This window comes from Protopterus annectens, chromosome 5.part0 (genome assembly GCF_019279795.1).
Source record: "Protopterus annectens isolate FY-2018-M chromosome 5.part0, PAN1.0, whole genome shotgun sequence".
NCBI lineage: Eukaryota > Metazoa > Chordata > Ceratodontiformes > Protopteridae > Protopterus > Protopterus annectens.
The window spans coordinates 1,837,620,990-1,837,637,274 of NC_056735.1; positions in this window are offsets into that span (position 1 = coordinate 1,837,620,990).

The following is a 16,285-nucleotide window of genomic DNA, read 5'->3' on the forward strand; positions in this document are numbered from 1 at the left end:
GTCTGGGAGGAGAAAGCATGTACAGTGCTGTGGAGTTTGGTTCTACAGATAATAAGATTTGGTGTGGCTTGTCAGTAGTGTTTCAGGTTGTATGAGAAGATTTTTTTGTTTCATAATGTCTAGCTGCAAGTGGAGTAAATGTGTGGAGTTGGAGTAGTTTGTAGAGCTGAGATCCTAAAATTAGTTTAGATCTTTGTTTTGTGGTTGCCATTTGGCTTTTTCAGGGTAATACAGTGATGCTGATAAATAGGTGAGTTTGTAACAATTTGGCAGATGCTGTTAGAGATAATCTGGAGTATGGCAATTTTTTTTCAGGCAGAAGCAAAAATCAGGAGCCCATATTCAAGTTATGAATAGAAAATTCCTTTGCCAGTGGCTGGCAGGGATAGAAAAGGGGAGATCTTTTTGGACTAGAAAAGGAGGGAGTTTATTTTGACTCTCACTTGTCTTTATGGAAATGGAAGTTAGTGACTGATCAACTACAGTTCTATGTATTTGAAGGTGGAGGCTGTCTCTATGGAATAGTTGTGCAGGTCAAAGATAGTTAAAGAGTCAGGTGCTTGGTGAATTTTCTGAGGAGTTCCAAAAAACAGAGTTTTGGTCTTAGTGGGGTTGAGAAGTAGTTTATGAGCCATGGGTGGAGCTCATGTAAGCCCGACTGGAGTTGGCTTTAATTGTTGGTGTGAGAGTGACCTGATTGATAAATGACTACGTCATTAGCATAGATGATAAGTGGGAGATGGGAGAGGTCACAAGAAAGGTTGTTAATGAATATGGACAAGAGGAGGGGGCAAGAGTGTAGTCTTGTCGTACACCTTTGATAGTAGGTGCAGATTCTGATTGGGGGATCCTATTTTAACTTATTTCTGTCAGTGAAGAAGTTTCTAAACTAGAGAGCTACATCTGGACTGTTAACAGTTTTAATTAGTTTGATTTGGACAAGATAGTAAAGTGGATCAAATGTCTTTGTCAAGTCTATAAATAAGGCATCTGTAAGGAGGCCATTATTCAGGTTTAGCAGGATGTCATCAGTTAGGGACCAAAAAAGGAGAAACATCCTCAGTACTACCATAGAAAATTCACCAAACAATTTACTCTTTGAGTATCTTTGACCTACGCAACCATTCCATAGTGACAGCCTCCACCTTCAAATACATAGGACTGTGGTCTGATCAATCACTAAACTTCCATTCTCACATAGACAAAATGAGAGTAAAAAAAACTCCCTTCTTTTCTGGGCCAAATCAAATGGCTTTGTCAAGTCTATAAATAGGGCATCTGTAAGGAGGCTAGTATCTGGGTTTAGCAGGATGTCATCAATTAGGGACCAAAGTTTTATCATAGTACTTCATCCAACCCACAATACATGCTGTTTAGAGAAGAGCAGGTGGTAATGCTGCACAGAGGGAGAGTTGGGTGTAGATTATTCTTTCAAGAAGTTTGCCCAGACGTTAACACTTTGCACAAATTCTGTGAAGCAGTGTATATCACTGGGTTAAAAATGCCTAAGAAGTCAGATCTGTTTGTCTCAGGTCCGACTGTTTTGAAACCTAGATCTCCTCATATCTGTATCCCTCTACTCCTATTGGATATAGTTTCTTCATGGCTCCCTTCTCCTTTCCAGGACAGATCTCCACAAAGACACTGCAGACCCCTATCCACAACATCATCTCTTAGATCATCCAGAAGCTGATGTGGAGAAGATGATGAGGAAGTTTCTCAGAGTGCAGATGCAAATGGAGGTTCTCCTGGATCTGATTCCCACTGGATCTGCAAGCTGTCCTTCGTCCACTTTCCACCTTGGTATCCCTTCTATGATTCAACTCACTGTTTTGGAGCCTTTAGATCTGAGATCTCTGAGGATGTCTTCATGTAATCCGAAAAGTATGTATTCTTCAACTCCAATGGTTTCTCTGACTCAACAGTTTCTGAACCTTTTAGAGCCAGAAGACTGTCAAAGTTGAAGCTTCAGCACCAGGTCCAGGGGTTGGAGTTGACTCTGAAGTTTTCACAGCCATCTCTTCACTTTGGGGCTGGATAGTATGGGTCTGACTCCCTCTCTGTGTGGAGTGCTGGTGGGGTTGCTGGAGCTGATGGTTCAATGAATCCCAGCTCCTTTGCCTTCGACTTCTGTGTCCCCTAGGTGTTCCACCTTTGAAGTTGTGCAGATGGCTTTCTCCTTGTCTGGAGAAGGGACATCCCTGCCTACCCTTGGATCAGACAACTCTGCCTCATCCAGTTCTATGCTCTGAACCTTGTCCATCCATTCCACCTGGACAGCCAGCCAAGCAAGGTTAATTAACCCTAAACCTCCTTCTTCATTTGCATACAAAATTCCTCTTTGTGCTGGGTTTAATTTAGAACTCCATATAAAGGAAAAAAAAATATCTGCAATAATTCCTTTTTAAATATTGTTGGCAACATAAAGACACTAGCTAAGTATGTTATTTTTCCCATAAGTACTGAATTTATCAAATACGCTTTTTTTTCCTGAATGATAATTTATATGTTCTCCAAAAAAGATAGATTTGTTTTATTTCTTCTATTGTTTTTCTCCATTGAATTGCATTTACATCTTCATTCCCAAATTTTATACCTAACACAAACATTTCATTCATTGTAAAATATATACCTCTATCTTTAATACATCGCCTAAACCTTTTCTTTTTTCTTTATTTAAAGCCATCCTTCTCATCTCTAAACATTCATTTGAACAAATTATTACTTCTTTTATTCAATTTTTTTTTTGTAATTATTATAATGTCATCTGCATATGTTAACTGAACCGGAATTCTTAACTTTTTCAGATGTTATATATCCCTCCTCCTTCATTTTGTAATTTATTTCAAATACTACCACATTCATAACAATGCAAAGAGTATACAACTCTTGGACATCCCTGTCTTACACCACTTTTCATATGTACCTTTTGGCTTAACCAGCCATTTACAAGTATTTGTACTTTATTATTACTTTATGCTGACATACATAATTTCCTAACCTTCTCACTTATATTATATTCTTTCATTATTACCCATAAGATGTCATGTCTATTTGTGTCACATGCCTTATTAAGGCCTCCTATCATGATTTTTGCTTTTCCTTTTTGTTCATATCATCTACAGTTTCTCTTACTATCATTAATAATTCTTGACAACCCTTCCCTCTATACTATATATGCTATCCTACATAATATTTTCCATTTTAGTTTCCAATCTTTTTTGTTTTATTTTAATAAACATCTTATAATCATTATCATCCAATACTATTGATCTGCAGTTTTTAAATTATCTTCTATCTTCCTACTTTTATATGAATTTAAGTAACCCAGTAGCCCACTACATAATTCTTTATACATAAAACCTTTATTTAACCATTCATTCAAAATCTTTAAAAATATATATTTTTTTGCCAAACCCTTACATTTTTATACATTTAATACAGTATTGCATCTGGGTGTGCAGTTGTCCTAATACTTTATCTAGCACATTTAAAGAAATGTCATTTTCCAACTCTTTATTCTATTCTTCTGTTAACTTTTTCTTCACTACCTTACTTTTTCTTTAAACATTTCTTATACATACTGTACTGTACATCTTCCCAGTTTTGCTAAACTTACAGCTAATATCTTTACTGTAGTTCTACAAAATACATGCATTCCAGAACATCTATTTCCTAAATTTCAGATTATCTTTCATCCACATAATTTCTGTTTGTAATTTTGCTTAATTTGTTAAAATATTTTGTCTTATAATATAATTCATCTACATCTCATGTATTACACCACTAAAAATTCCTGTTCTTTTTACTATATTCTTAATACTATTCACATTTGTAGAAAGCACTCTGAAATTTTCATTTTCCCTTTTACTTAGGTTCATGGCTTCATAAGTTTATATCTAATTATTAGACTAGCTTTCTTAATAGGTCATTTTAAGCCTAACAATTTCCATCCCAAAGGTGAGAATCAAACACTATGCCTTTTACCTGTGAATTAAGCACCTTAACCATTACATGAAGCCCCAGTCTTAACCTGTATATAGTCTTTTTATCCATTTCCTTTATTTTTTCTTTTGTACTTATCCCTTTATATGTTCTTTTTCTGTATTTGACTGTTTTACCAACATAATTATTTTCTTTCCTTTGCTGCCTTCCAGATTATGTTTTCTTCAGCACTTATTTTAGAACCTTATTCTATATCCTCTTTATTAATATGATTGTTCATCATCTAGTTTTTCTTCTATTTCTACTACTTCTAAAATTTCTTCTCTTTCTTCATTTTCTTCTCTTTCTTTTTCCTTTTTCTTACTCTTATTTTTATTTTTGCAATCCAATGTCCAATTGTGTTACATTTATAACATTTCAAAAATGTTTTGCCTCATGTCCCATTTCCCCACAAATATACATTTTCTTTTGTCACAGTTACTTAACAAATGTCCTTCTTTTCCACAAAAAAACATGTTTGGGCTTTCCCCAGTATTTTACAACACCCCCATCCCCCTCCATATTTATCATCTTTGGTATATGTATAATTTTTTTCTCTTTCTGTTTTTAACACATTATCACAATCCCCATAAACCCCTTTTTTCATAAACTTTTGCGCTGTGTAGTATTTTTTTACATAAAACTTTCAAATGTCCTTTCAGAGTCTTTCTTTCTATCTCTGTTTATATTTGTACATGAATCTTCTTTTTTGTTTCTGTGTTAAATGCTTTTATCACATAAAGATTCCATGGGTCACAGTCTTTCATTTTTTCCTATTCTCCAAGACAAATTTCCATTGAAAAACAGTCTCAAATATAATATCACAAAAATGTATCTTTGTTAATAAGAATAAATGCTCTTACCTCATGTGCTTTTACACCAAAAGGAGCTATTAAATTGCTCCACAATTCATTCCAGTCCATTTCTTTGCCTTCTTTACTTTGAATGCTTACCATGTAATTTCTTTTTTCATTTTCTTCTGCCTTCTTTTCTGCTACTCCACGTTTCCTTCTCTTACTTTCTCTTCATATGTTTTCAATTCCATCTCACCACTATTTTTCAGGATTGTCTCTGCAACCTCCTTTTGTATTTTCTCCATAATGTCCCCCCCAAGAAACATCTCCTTCATTTTCTGGCTCACTCTGCACCACTGTTTCTTTAAGTAAATCATCCTGCAACCCTCACAACTGGAGAGTTGTAATTATACAGCCATCATTTGCTGATTCATCTTCATCAAAGAGGTTTCTTTGAAACATTTCCTCAGAATCCTGCTCATATTCTCATGTCTCAGTATTTGCTTCCTCCTTCATTTCTTTTATCACTCCATCATATCCTTCTCTTTCCATCTGCCTCCCTGTTTCTCTGAGCTATGTCTGTGCCAGGAATGGAAACAGGAAGTGTTCCTCCAAAATGGGCCCTACTCACAACAGTGATGGGTAGGAGATGTTCCCTGATGCCCTGGCCAAACTTCCCCTAGTATTATAAATACCACCTCAGGTCTCCCTTAAACAGAGGCCGCAGGCTTAGTGAGACTAACCTAGTCAACAAAGGATAATTCTTTAGTATTCAAACAAATTATTTTTTTCCTATCAGTGGAACATCACTGCAATGGCTAGCCTTCCTCATGATTACCATTTGCATATATTTTGTTTTGATACTCATTATTTCAGGTAGAGTTTTCATTTTTTTGACAGCATTGCTGTATTATACATTTTGCTGAGTTAATCACCATCACTTGAATAAAACTTCATTCTTCATCACTTAAAATATAACTTTAATTTGGCTGCCTATTGAAATGTCAGCCATTGTAATGCTGAATGCTAGACTGAAAATCCAGGAGAAGGTTAAATCTTGAACATTGCTCTTCTCCTTTAAATTTCTTTTTTGCGTGAGCAAGCCCAAGCCCCTTTACACTCCTGAGATGGGGGTCAAGCCCCCCCACACACACCTTGTCTTTTTATATATATATATATATATATATATATATATATATATATATATATATATATATATATATATCACACACATACACACATACATACATACACCAACTCTGAGATCACCATACCTCAGAGAAAAGGGAATATTCTAAGAAATGGCCATCTTGGACTTGGTATATGTAAGTCCATTTTTTTGGCCATTCAGTCTCTGTGTTTTGAGTGGGTCCTGACATTTCAAATGGTTGCCCTTTCATTTATCTCATAACATAGGCAAACTGGAGTGACAAGCAGCCTCGTCAAGTACCATGAGACTTCTTTTTCACATTTCTTTTTTATCGTCTTTCTGTTGTGTGACAGCTAATAACTCTTTCCTGTTTTGCCTCCCCTTAGCTTTCTCCTCATGTGGCCTGCCATTATTATTCTCTGTATTTTCTTTGTATCTCTTGTACTCCTTGTTTCCATTACATAGTCATCTTCTATGGTCACTGTGTTTCCTCTGTCATGGTCATATTTTGTTAACATCTTGCCCTTTAAAAGGAGAATATTTTAGCCAGCGTTTTCCTCACATCTCACATTTCCCAGTTTAATCCTATTACATCTGCCAATAACCAAAATCTTTTACAAGTCTTTTCAAATAATAACTTTTGAAGGAGTACAGTGCGCTTCCAGTTCTGTCTCTACAACAGCTGAGTGTAGAGCAGAGGATGGAACTGGGCAACCCACTGCTGCAGAGGTGGGTAAGCCTATGCATTCTGTACACTGATAGCACCCTTAATATTTAGGTGGAACAGCTGTCACTGCATGGGAGGTGCATTCCCCTGGGTAACCACATCACCTGTAGTGATAATCTATTGACAGTATCCTAATAGCTCCTAATACAAATGCTCCTGACACTATAGATATCAGCTAGGACCTCTATGTCCCCTGTTAACTGGCTTTGAAATAGAACAGTGCCCCAGGTGACATGTCATGCATTGTAGACAAACCTGAAATACAATGGGAAAGGGACTGGAGGAAGGCCTGGACCCATGCTAACAGCACTAAAATGTTCATCTCAAAAAGGACTTGTTACTGCAACTAACGGGAATTCACTAGAGTAGCTGACATGAGGATTAAGTGGATTCCCTTAGCATTTTACTTGTGTCATTAGCTTGTTCACATGTTATGATGTCGTACAACATTTGATGGCGGTGCATTATGTGTCTTCTGCTGAAGTACTGACGGCTTTGTCTTTATTTTTACATCTTTTTTGTCCCTTCCACATTGCTGTGCACAATGTTTGCTATTCTAGTGACCTAATTGGTCTTCCAAGTGATGGGAAATATGGGTTATCCCCATATGCAGCATCACCCTTTCTTCAGTGCCAGTACATTTGTCTTTATACATCCCTAACACCTCACTGTGGAAACCCAACATGCATGTTAACAAAATGGAGCCTGCTGTCCTGTTCCAGTGACACATGCATGCTTCCTTGTATGCACTGATAGTCAGGCACACTCCAGCAAAGGCATACAAAGGCATATACGGTGCAGTTTCCCTAGCCACTGTCAGTCAAAGCGCCTTTCTGACAGTTTTGGCTATAACATCACCCTCACCCAAGGAAGGGTGAGCCCATATTGGTCACTCACTCCCACACCCCAGTTGACACCTATAGTCCCTAGGCTACTATACAAACCCAAGAAATCTGTGTCATAGTCAGGGCTCTCTCTATGTAACAGAGTTAACTATTGGTGATTGTGTTTTGTCATTGACTGGACAATATTACATCTTGACTGTGCTTGTCACCTATTCAATCTGCATGTGATATGTGGTCATTTATCTTGCCATATGCATCAACTACACAGTGATAAAAGCTTGAGGAATACCAACGCATATGCATATTCATTTACCAACAAGCTGCCTTGTAGGCCTGTATATGTGTACTTGTGATCTGTTATACATGGTACTGGAGTGCCATATTCAATACTTGATGACAGAAATTTACATTACAGGCATTCTGTGATATACTGCAGGCATATGTGCTTTTTATACATTCCATCTGTCAGGTCACACTGCTATATAGCATGAATTTCCTAGTTATAGTTTACTATACTGTGATTTATATGCTATTACAGAAATTTTGGACTGCAGTTATTGTTTGCTGAACCTGTTTATTATTTATGTGATATGTGCACTAATGAATTCTTTCATTCTGTGTCTGCCTGTACCTATTTCTCTCACTTTTTTTACCATCAGCTATAGAGGTGTGTTGTACTAATGATTGGAGTAATTGCACTCCCGTTACATGCGGCTTTGCCAACTGCAGTGGTGCCATTTGTTTCATAGTTTCATAGTTTCATAGTTTAGTACTAGGCTATCTGCCCTGGGGCATTTGTAAGCCTAGCTCTAGTGATGTGGCTTTCACCACCCCATGAAATGGTACAAAAATGCACAGAATAGATTTAGAATACTGTGCCTCTGTCTAGTAGTGACACAGTGAAGGTCCCCTTATATAATAGAATTAGTTTACTGTGCCCCTGTCTAGTAGTGACACAGATGTGACCCCTGGGGTAAACTTATGATCTCCCATCCACTCATCAAGATTTCTCTTGAAGAGAGTTAGTGAGGGGCTCTGCCTAACATGAACTAGGATTCTGTTCCAGAGCATGGGAAGCCTCTGGGTTATGAATCTATCCCTCCAGCATGTCCTATTCATACTTGTGCCAAGGTTTAAGTCTTTAGCTCTCGTGGTTCTGATGGATTTGGATTTTTGAGGTGGAGCATGTCCATCAGTTCCTGATTGGACATGGCCTTGTACGTCAGGCACAGATCACCTCTGAGCAGGCGGTATGCTACTGAATAGAGCTGGAGTTTCTTTAGTCTGGCAGAATAAGACATATGTTGGAGACCCTTGATCCTCTTGGTGAGGTACTTTTGTGGTCTCTCCAGCTGTTGCAAATGCCGGGTGAGGTACATACCAAATGGGGCATTGTACTCAATCATGGGTCTGATGAGGGAGGAGTATAGGGGTACAATGACATCCTTGGATCTGGATGTGAATCCCTTCATGATAAGGTGTGCAAGGTAGAATGACTTTCTAACCACTTTGTCAACATGGGTGTCAAATGAGAGGTCGCTGTCGACTTGGGTCCCTAGGTCTCTGATTACTTTTTCTGTACTCAGTGGGTTGCTGTCTATGTGATAATTTGTGGGTACTTTGTTTTTCCCAAAGGGGATGACTATACATTTTTTGGCATTTAGTTTAAGGCCATGACTCTGGCACCAGTTGTCCGTTTCTGTGAGGCCTTTTTGTAGGATGTATGTGTCCACTGGTGTATCGACTATGGCGCCTAGTTTGCAGTCATCTGCAAACTTTGTCAGCCACAACCCTCCCATGTTTGCTTTAACATCTGAGAAATAAATGCTGAACAAGAGGGGTCCCAGGACAGATCCCTATGGGACACCACTTGTGACTGGCTTTGAGTCTGACATTGCTCCAGCGATTTTAACTTTATGGGTTCTGTCCTTTAACCAGTTTGCAACCCATCTAGTGACATAAGGGTTTACATTTAAGCTGTTGAGCTTATCTATGATGCCTGAGTGGGGTATTGTGTCGAAGGCCTTAGCCAAGTCTAGGTAGGCTGTATGGACTGCTTTGCCCTCATCAATGGCTCTAGTGACTGTTTCAAAAAAGTCAACCAAGTTCAAAAGGCAGGATCTGCCCTTTACAAAGCCGAACTGGGTGGGATCAAGTGTCTGTAGGTCCCCAATGTCTCTGTTTATGAGTTCCATAATGATTCTTTCCATAGCTTTGCAGACCAGGCTGGTTAAGCTTATGGGGCGGTAGTTCCCAGGGTCTGTAGAGGTACCCCCTTTGTGGAGTGGGACCACTGTTGCTGTACGCCAGTGTTCAGGTACATATCCTGTAGTAAGGCTAAGGTTAAATAGCATTTTTATGTGCAGGTTTAGCTCCTCTTGGAGTTCACATAGCACGCAACCCAGGATACCGTCAGGTCCCATTGATGCTGTGTTTTTAGCTTTGCTGAGGGTGGCTCTCACCTGGACATCTGAGATGACAGGGAGATTACATTCAGCTGTGATAAGTATTTCTTCTTTTGGGGGTGAGGGAGGGAGAAATTTGCACTGAACCTGTCAGCCAGAATGTTGGCAATATCTGTGGGTTCAGTGTATTTTTTTGTTGTTGTGAACTAACTCTGAGCATATCTGAGGGTTTCCCCAGATTTCTAACATAGCTGAAGAAGGCTTTGTGGTTATCTTTAGTGTCCTTAGCGATTTTTCTCTCAAAGTTGGCCTTGGATGTTTTATGAGAGAACGTAGTTTTCTGCTAGTGTTGATCAGAGATGTCTTCCCTTTATGGGATTTTGCTCTGTCGTGCAGTAGCTTCCTTCTTTGTTATACAATTTGTTAATGGCTGAGGTCCACCAGACAGGACGCTTGCCTTTGGTGGAGAGGGACTTGGATTTATTTGGGATTGCATGATCCATGCATTCTTGGAGATGTCCATAGAAAGCATTTGTGAAGGATTCAGCATTGTGGGATGTGGTATCCACTGGCCCAGTGGGCTTAAAGGATACCATCTCAGTCTTAAGAAGAGTGAAGTCTGCTTTTGAGAAGTTTTTCACTGTGGTCTTTTGTGCTGGGGTGGAGGTGGGATATGTATATCCAGGGTGATTAGTTTGTGGTCAGATCTCACTAGTGAGGGGTATACTCCGGTGTGGAGCATTTTGTCCCCATGTTTGTGATGATCAGGTCTAGTATATTATCTCCCGTAGTGGGAGAGGTGACTAGTTGTTCCAGTGCATTTGAATTTATGAATTCCAGGAACCTTTGGGCTAGGGTGTTAGGGCTAGAATAATGTACCCAATCTATGTTAGGGTAGTTGAAGTCTCCCAGTATGATGGTATTTTGTGATACATTCATATCCTCCAATGTCTTCAGAAAGGCTGAGTGGGGTTCCTGAGATTGGGAGGGTGGTCTGTAACATGCTACCAGTTGTATAGCAGTTTTGCCTATGGTTAGTTGCACCTGTATGGTCTCCGATGCTTCATGTGTTGCTACTAACCTGGAGGTGTGGGTGTCCTTGATGAATATGGACACTCCCCTCCCTTTGTGGTTCAGCTCGGTTTTGGGGCAAAAGCATGATACGATGTATAGCCTGGTAGTGCTGGGGTGCTCTCAGGAGCCTTGAACCAGGTTTCAGTTACTGCACAGACGTCGATGTTCTCCATACTGAGGAGTGCATCGAGTGCCTGCATCTTGAGATTTAGACTTCTGGCATTGAGCAGCATTACCCTTAGTTTTTTCCATTTTTGTTTTCTAAGGAGGTGGGTTTGTCTTTTGAGCCTTGCCTAAAAAGGCACTATGGGGTGGCAAGAGCCTTAGCCAATATCCGGAAGCCCAGTGGTGACAGGTGCAAGCCGTCCCTCATGAAGCAGCGTGGCTTGTCCAACATGTCATCCCAAGCAGACAGACATTGGATCCCCTTAGAATGACACCAGTACTTGAGCCAATTATTAAAGCTGATCATCTTGTCTTTGTATTGTGGCATCATTCTTGGTGAGGGCAAGATGCTGCTCAGGGTCAGGGTCATACCAGCCTGGGCTACATAATCAGAGAGCTCTTCTATGTCTCTTTTCATGTAGTCCAGGGAGGTACATCTCAGGTCATTCACGCCAGCATGGACAATGACGGAGTCATATTTGTACTTGCTTTGGAGTGACCTGAGTGCGTGTGTTATGTGGTGGATCCTAGCTCCCGATAGGCAGCTCACAGTCACCCTCTCCTTGTTCAGCCTGGTAAGCAGGACATCAGTGTGTCTTATAGAGTCACCTATTACTAGTGTATCAGGCATGGTGTTTGGCCTTAAGGGCTGTGATTGATTGACACACTGATTTATTGAAGTATGTGTTGCATGTGTTTTGTTTTGAGGTGGTGGATTTTTGGATGTCTGATTTGGGAGCCTCTGTTGTTTTGGTGAGTTTTTTATTAGAGCCTCCGAGTATGTCTTTGTGTTTTTATGTGTTTGGTTTGCAGTTGTGGTAGGCCTATGTGGGACTGGGTTTGTTGTGTGTGTGGTTACCATCTCCTCCTGTCTGGTCATGCCAGCCCTGAGTTGAGAGAGTTCAGCCTCCAGTTTGGCTATATAGTTGCATCTCTCACATGTATTTGTGTTTGTTGGGAGGAGGAGAGGGTTGTCTGTGTACATGAGACAATTGTAGCATTGTCTCAAGATACCCAGATTAACCAGCTGAACTGGAGAGGACACCAGTAATCTACCACTCAACATGCTAGACCAGTATAAGGGAGTGCTGTGCCTTTAAGGGAAGTGGATATTCACAGGGGTGGTAGGTGGATGTAGTGCTTACTTAGAATGAGAGTGCTTACTTAGTAGAGAGGTTTTGAGAACAAGTGCTAGGCTTATAATATAGCGAGTAGTCTGATTATACTTAGAGTAGAGCTTCCTTAAGGGAAAATGTGAAGAGCAGACTTGGCGGAAGAAGTTTAACCTTGTTTAACTGGTGCTGCGCTATGCGCACAAACGCGCACAGCCGTGCAAACACGGATTTTAAACAGGGAACTTCAAAAGAGCTAAAAATGGTCCAAAACAACCAATTACTACAGCTCTTGTGCTGAGATCACTTCCTACAGGGAGAGGTAGGCTGCTCAAGGCTCCCCACTCCCACTGGTGAGCAAAAAAACTTCCTTCTATCCAAGTAAGGTAATGGACAACACAGGAACTACACCACAGCCCAGAATACAGCAAAGCCTGTAAACTGGTCTAAACTAGTCGTGGAGAGGTGGGAAAACAAGGATTATTTTTTTTGTTTTTTTTGTTTTTAGATAGAAAACACACAGAAAATGCAGAAACAGTAATAAATCAGTTACACAGGCTAGCACACTTTATTGGGCAGCCTCAACAGTTAAATTAAACAAACAACAAACAAACTTTCGATCAATTTCGACTAAAATGTAACTTTAAGTGCAAATATTAAATAATGCAGCAAACAGCTAAAAAACAGTTTAAGCTTGTTCAGGGTAAGCTAGAGAAGGTATTTCAAGTAAAAAACAGCAAAGATACTTAAATCCAGAAAGTAGTCACTTTTCTGAGTTCTCTGTAGCTAGGACCACTATGAAGGACCACGAGGAGCTTGTCTGAGTAGTATAGCCAGAAAAAAACGCCCAGAGGCGGATTTTAAACAGGGAACTTCAAAAGAGCTAGAAATGGTCCAAAACAACCAATTACTACAGCTCTTGTGCTGAGGTCACTTCCTACAGGGACAGGTAGGCTGCTCAAGGCTCCCCACTCCCACTGGTGAGCAAAGAAACTTCCTTCTATCCAAGTAAGGTAATAGACAACACAGGAACTACACCACAGCCCAGAATACAGCAAAGCCTGTAAACTGGTCTAAACTAGTCGAGGAGAGGCGGGAAAACAAGGATTATTTTTTTTTTTTGTTTTTAGATAGAAAACACACAGAAAATGCAGAAACAGTAATAAATCAGTTACACAGGCTAGCACACTTTAGTGGGCAGCCTCAACAGTTAAATTAAACAAACAACAAACAAACTTTCGATTAATTTTGACTAAAATGTAACTTTAAGTGCAGATATTAAATAATGCAGCAAACAGCTAAAAAACAGTTTAAGCTTGTTTAGGGTAAGCTAGAGAAGGTATTTCAAGTAAAAAAAAACAGCAAAGATACTTAAATCCAGATATATCTCTCTTGCATTAATTTATTATAATGCAACTATATTTTCCTTTGTGTATATGCATATATAATTGCGTATATGCATATATAATTTTTCCTGTTTAGTAGGGGTAATACTGTGACATTAAAGGCCTATGGTTTGGCACTTCTGATACTGATAAATCTTTCATAACACTTTGTTTCTATGTCTGGATCAGAGGTTATGGAATATGTGAAGATGTCTGTGTCGGCCTGCCCGTCTGTCTGTCAGTTTTTTGGTTTATCAGTCAATGTGGTATCTAGCAGGTCAGACAGTTCTACTAGAAATAATGACTTTAGAAAAACATCATCCAGCACTTAGTATCAAGAAATATTTTTCTAAACCAAAAGTAAACACTGTAAGAGTGTAATTTAATAGTACTTAATTTCTGCTGTGCTTAAAACTCACTAACTTACATGACTGAATGTTCACACATTCTCAAGAAACCCATGCCTGATGCCAGTGAGTACCTTCAAAGAACTTTGACATCACAGGGTATCTACTATGCCAAATGCAGTTCACTGATAACAAATGGCGTACTATGTAAGTTCATGTTTATTTTTATTTATTATATGTTGCTTATTCAGATATTTAAGTATGTGAATGCTAATTAATATGGAGAGGCAAGTGTCACAAAAGATGTGAAATTTGATATTATTAGAAAAAGAGAGAAAGCTTGTAGTCTTTCCGCTTTAGGAGGGCAAGAGTCAAGCTAAGAATCTGGTTGTCTTTACAACCAAAAGGACAATCAGGATTTGGTTATTATATCTATCTTTGTACTCTGTGACTGCAATTTCTATTGCAATTTATATGAAGAAGAGTAAAAATTAGACTGCAGTACTTTTTACTTGGGCTGGCATAAATATTTGATGTGGATGCACCAGCCACAACTAGACCTTGGCTGCCAGTTGTTTATGGTGGCTGACCTAGACTGGAGTCACTTTATCAAACTCTCTTAACTTGTGCAGCACAACAAAGTAAAACAAAAACAAACAAAATAGTGTTCCGAATCCCAGCATAAATAAAGTCAATTTAGACTGTAGTTTAAGCAGACATAATTTAATATTGTCTCAAATTACAATATTAGATTTTTTCCCAGTTCCCCATTTATGTCTGCAAGTAAACACAGGTTAAAATACAGTCATTTTACCTTCTTTGACATAGCTGTCAAAATACAAGTTTTATTTTTTCTTGGAAATATAAGCAGAGAAACTAGAAATAGCCACACATTTGAAGAAAATGATCTCATTGGGTAGTTGTAGTAAAATGGAAGCAATGATTACAGCTCTTTGTACACCTAATGTCTATTCATGTTACTGTTCTTTCTTGGATAGGACTGCGCACATGTAAGCATTAGTAAGCAAACAACTCTTGTGTGACTATGAAACTTTTATCAATACGTCTACTCTTGAAATACACATCTAAGTATATTTCAAAACTAAACTGGAGTGCATCTCATATAATAGTTTTCATTGCCTAAATGCATGAAAAAATGGTGTGTAAAACTTGCAACTTGACAAGCATTCTCCAGACCATTAACAGTACAGGTAACACAAGGAAAAATAATAAATGCAAGGTTGCAAATGATTTCAGCTCAAAGATATATGTTCAGGCAATGCATATGTAAATAAATGCTTTGGTATGATGAAGAAGGTTAGCATTCAAGAGAACAGGAGCCTCATAAATAAAAGACTCGCTCCCAGAAGTCATCTGTCTTAGTTTTACAGATTTCCAGGAGCTCTCTTTCTGAGAAATAGAGGGTTAGTATATCCATCTGAACAGTAGCAATCCCCAGAAATGATTTGTTGTGGAAGTGCTTGAAATTGTGTGCTCTGCAGTCAGTAAACATGAGTAAACATTTCGTATTGGAGAAGTCTGTGGACTGAGGCATTTATTATTTAGCTGTACCGATGGTGATGTTAAGGCTTGACATTGTAGCAGACTCTGCTCATTTTCCATTCTGGAAAATTCTATCAGATTAAAATTAAGACCAAAAGAAGGATGGAATGCCAAAAAGTTTGCTCTGAATTCAGACTGATCTTCTGTAGTACCACAGAGTGCCTTTCTTTTACTGTGCGGGAGTTGGCTCATTATAAGCTGTTAATGAACTATTTCCTGTGGTACAGGGTTTGATTCCTCAGCCTTTGCTTGTGTGGCCTTGGGCAACTCACTTAACCAAATAGTACTTTGGGGAATTGGTCTGGGCTCTTCAATGGTCCTATGGACTACATGCATAGTGACTACCAATGCACATTACTGTATCAGTTTACTTATCTGGATTATGTCTGTGTTTTAATATAAAGTCATGGTCATGTGCTTAGATTTTATATCTGAAAGAAAATGCAACAATTGCAGGTATATAATATCAGCAAAATAGTAAGACGGGAAATAAATTTCTGTTATTGCCTGATTTTCTAGGGACACAACAAATGTATTGTTTGTACTTCTTAATATTTAAAAAAAAAAGTTTGTTCACTTCTAGGTTCCTTGCACAATATAAAATGTCCTCCTAAGATTACTGCAGTACTACTGCTCTGAGCTACCTGAAAGTGTTGTATTTTTTGAGTAATTTAAATAAAATATTTTTCTAAACTTTGACAAGACATGGTCTTCAGAGATTCTGATATGCACTG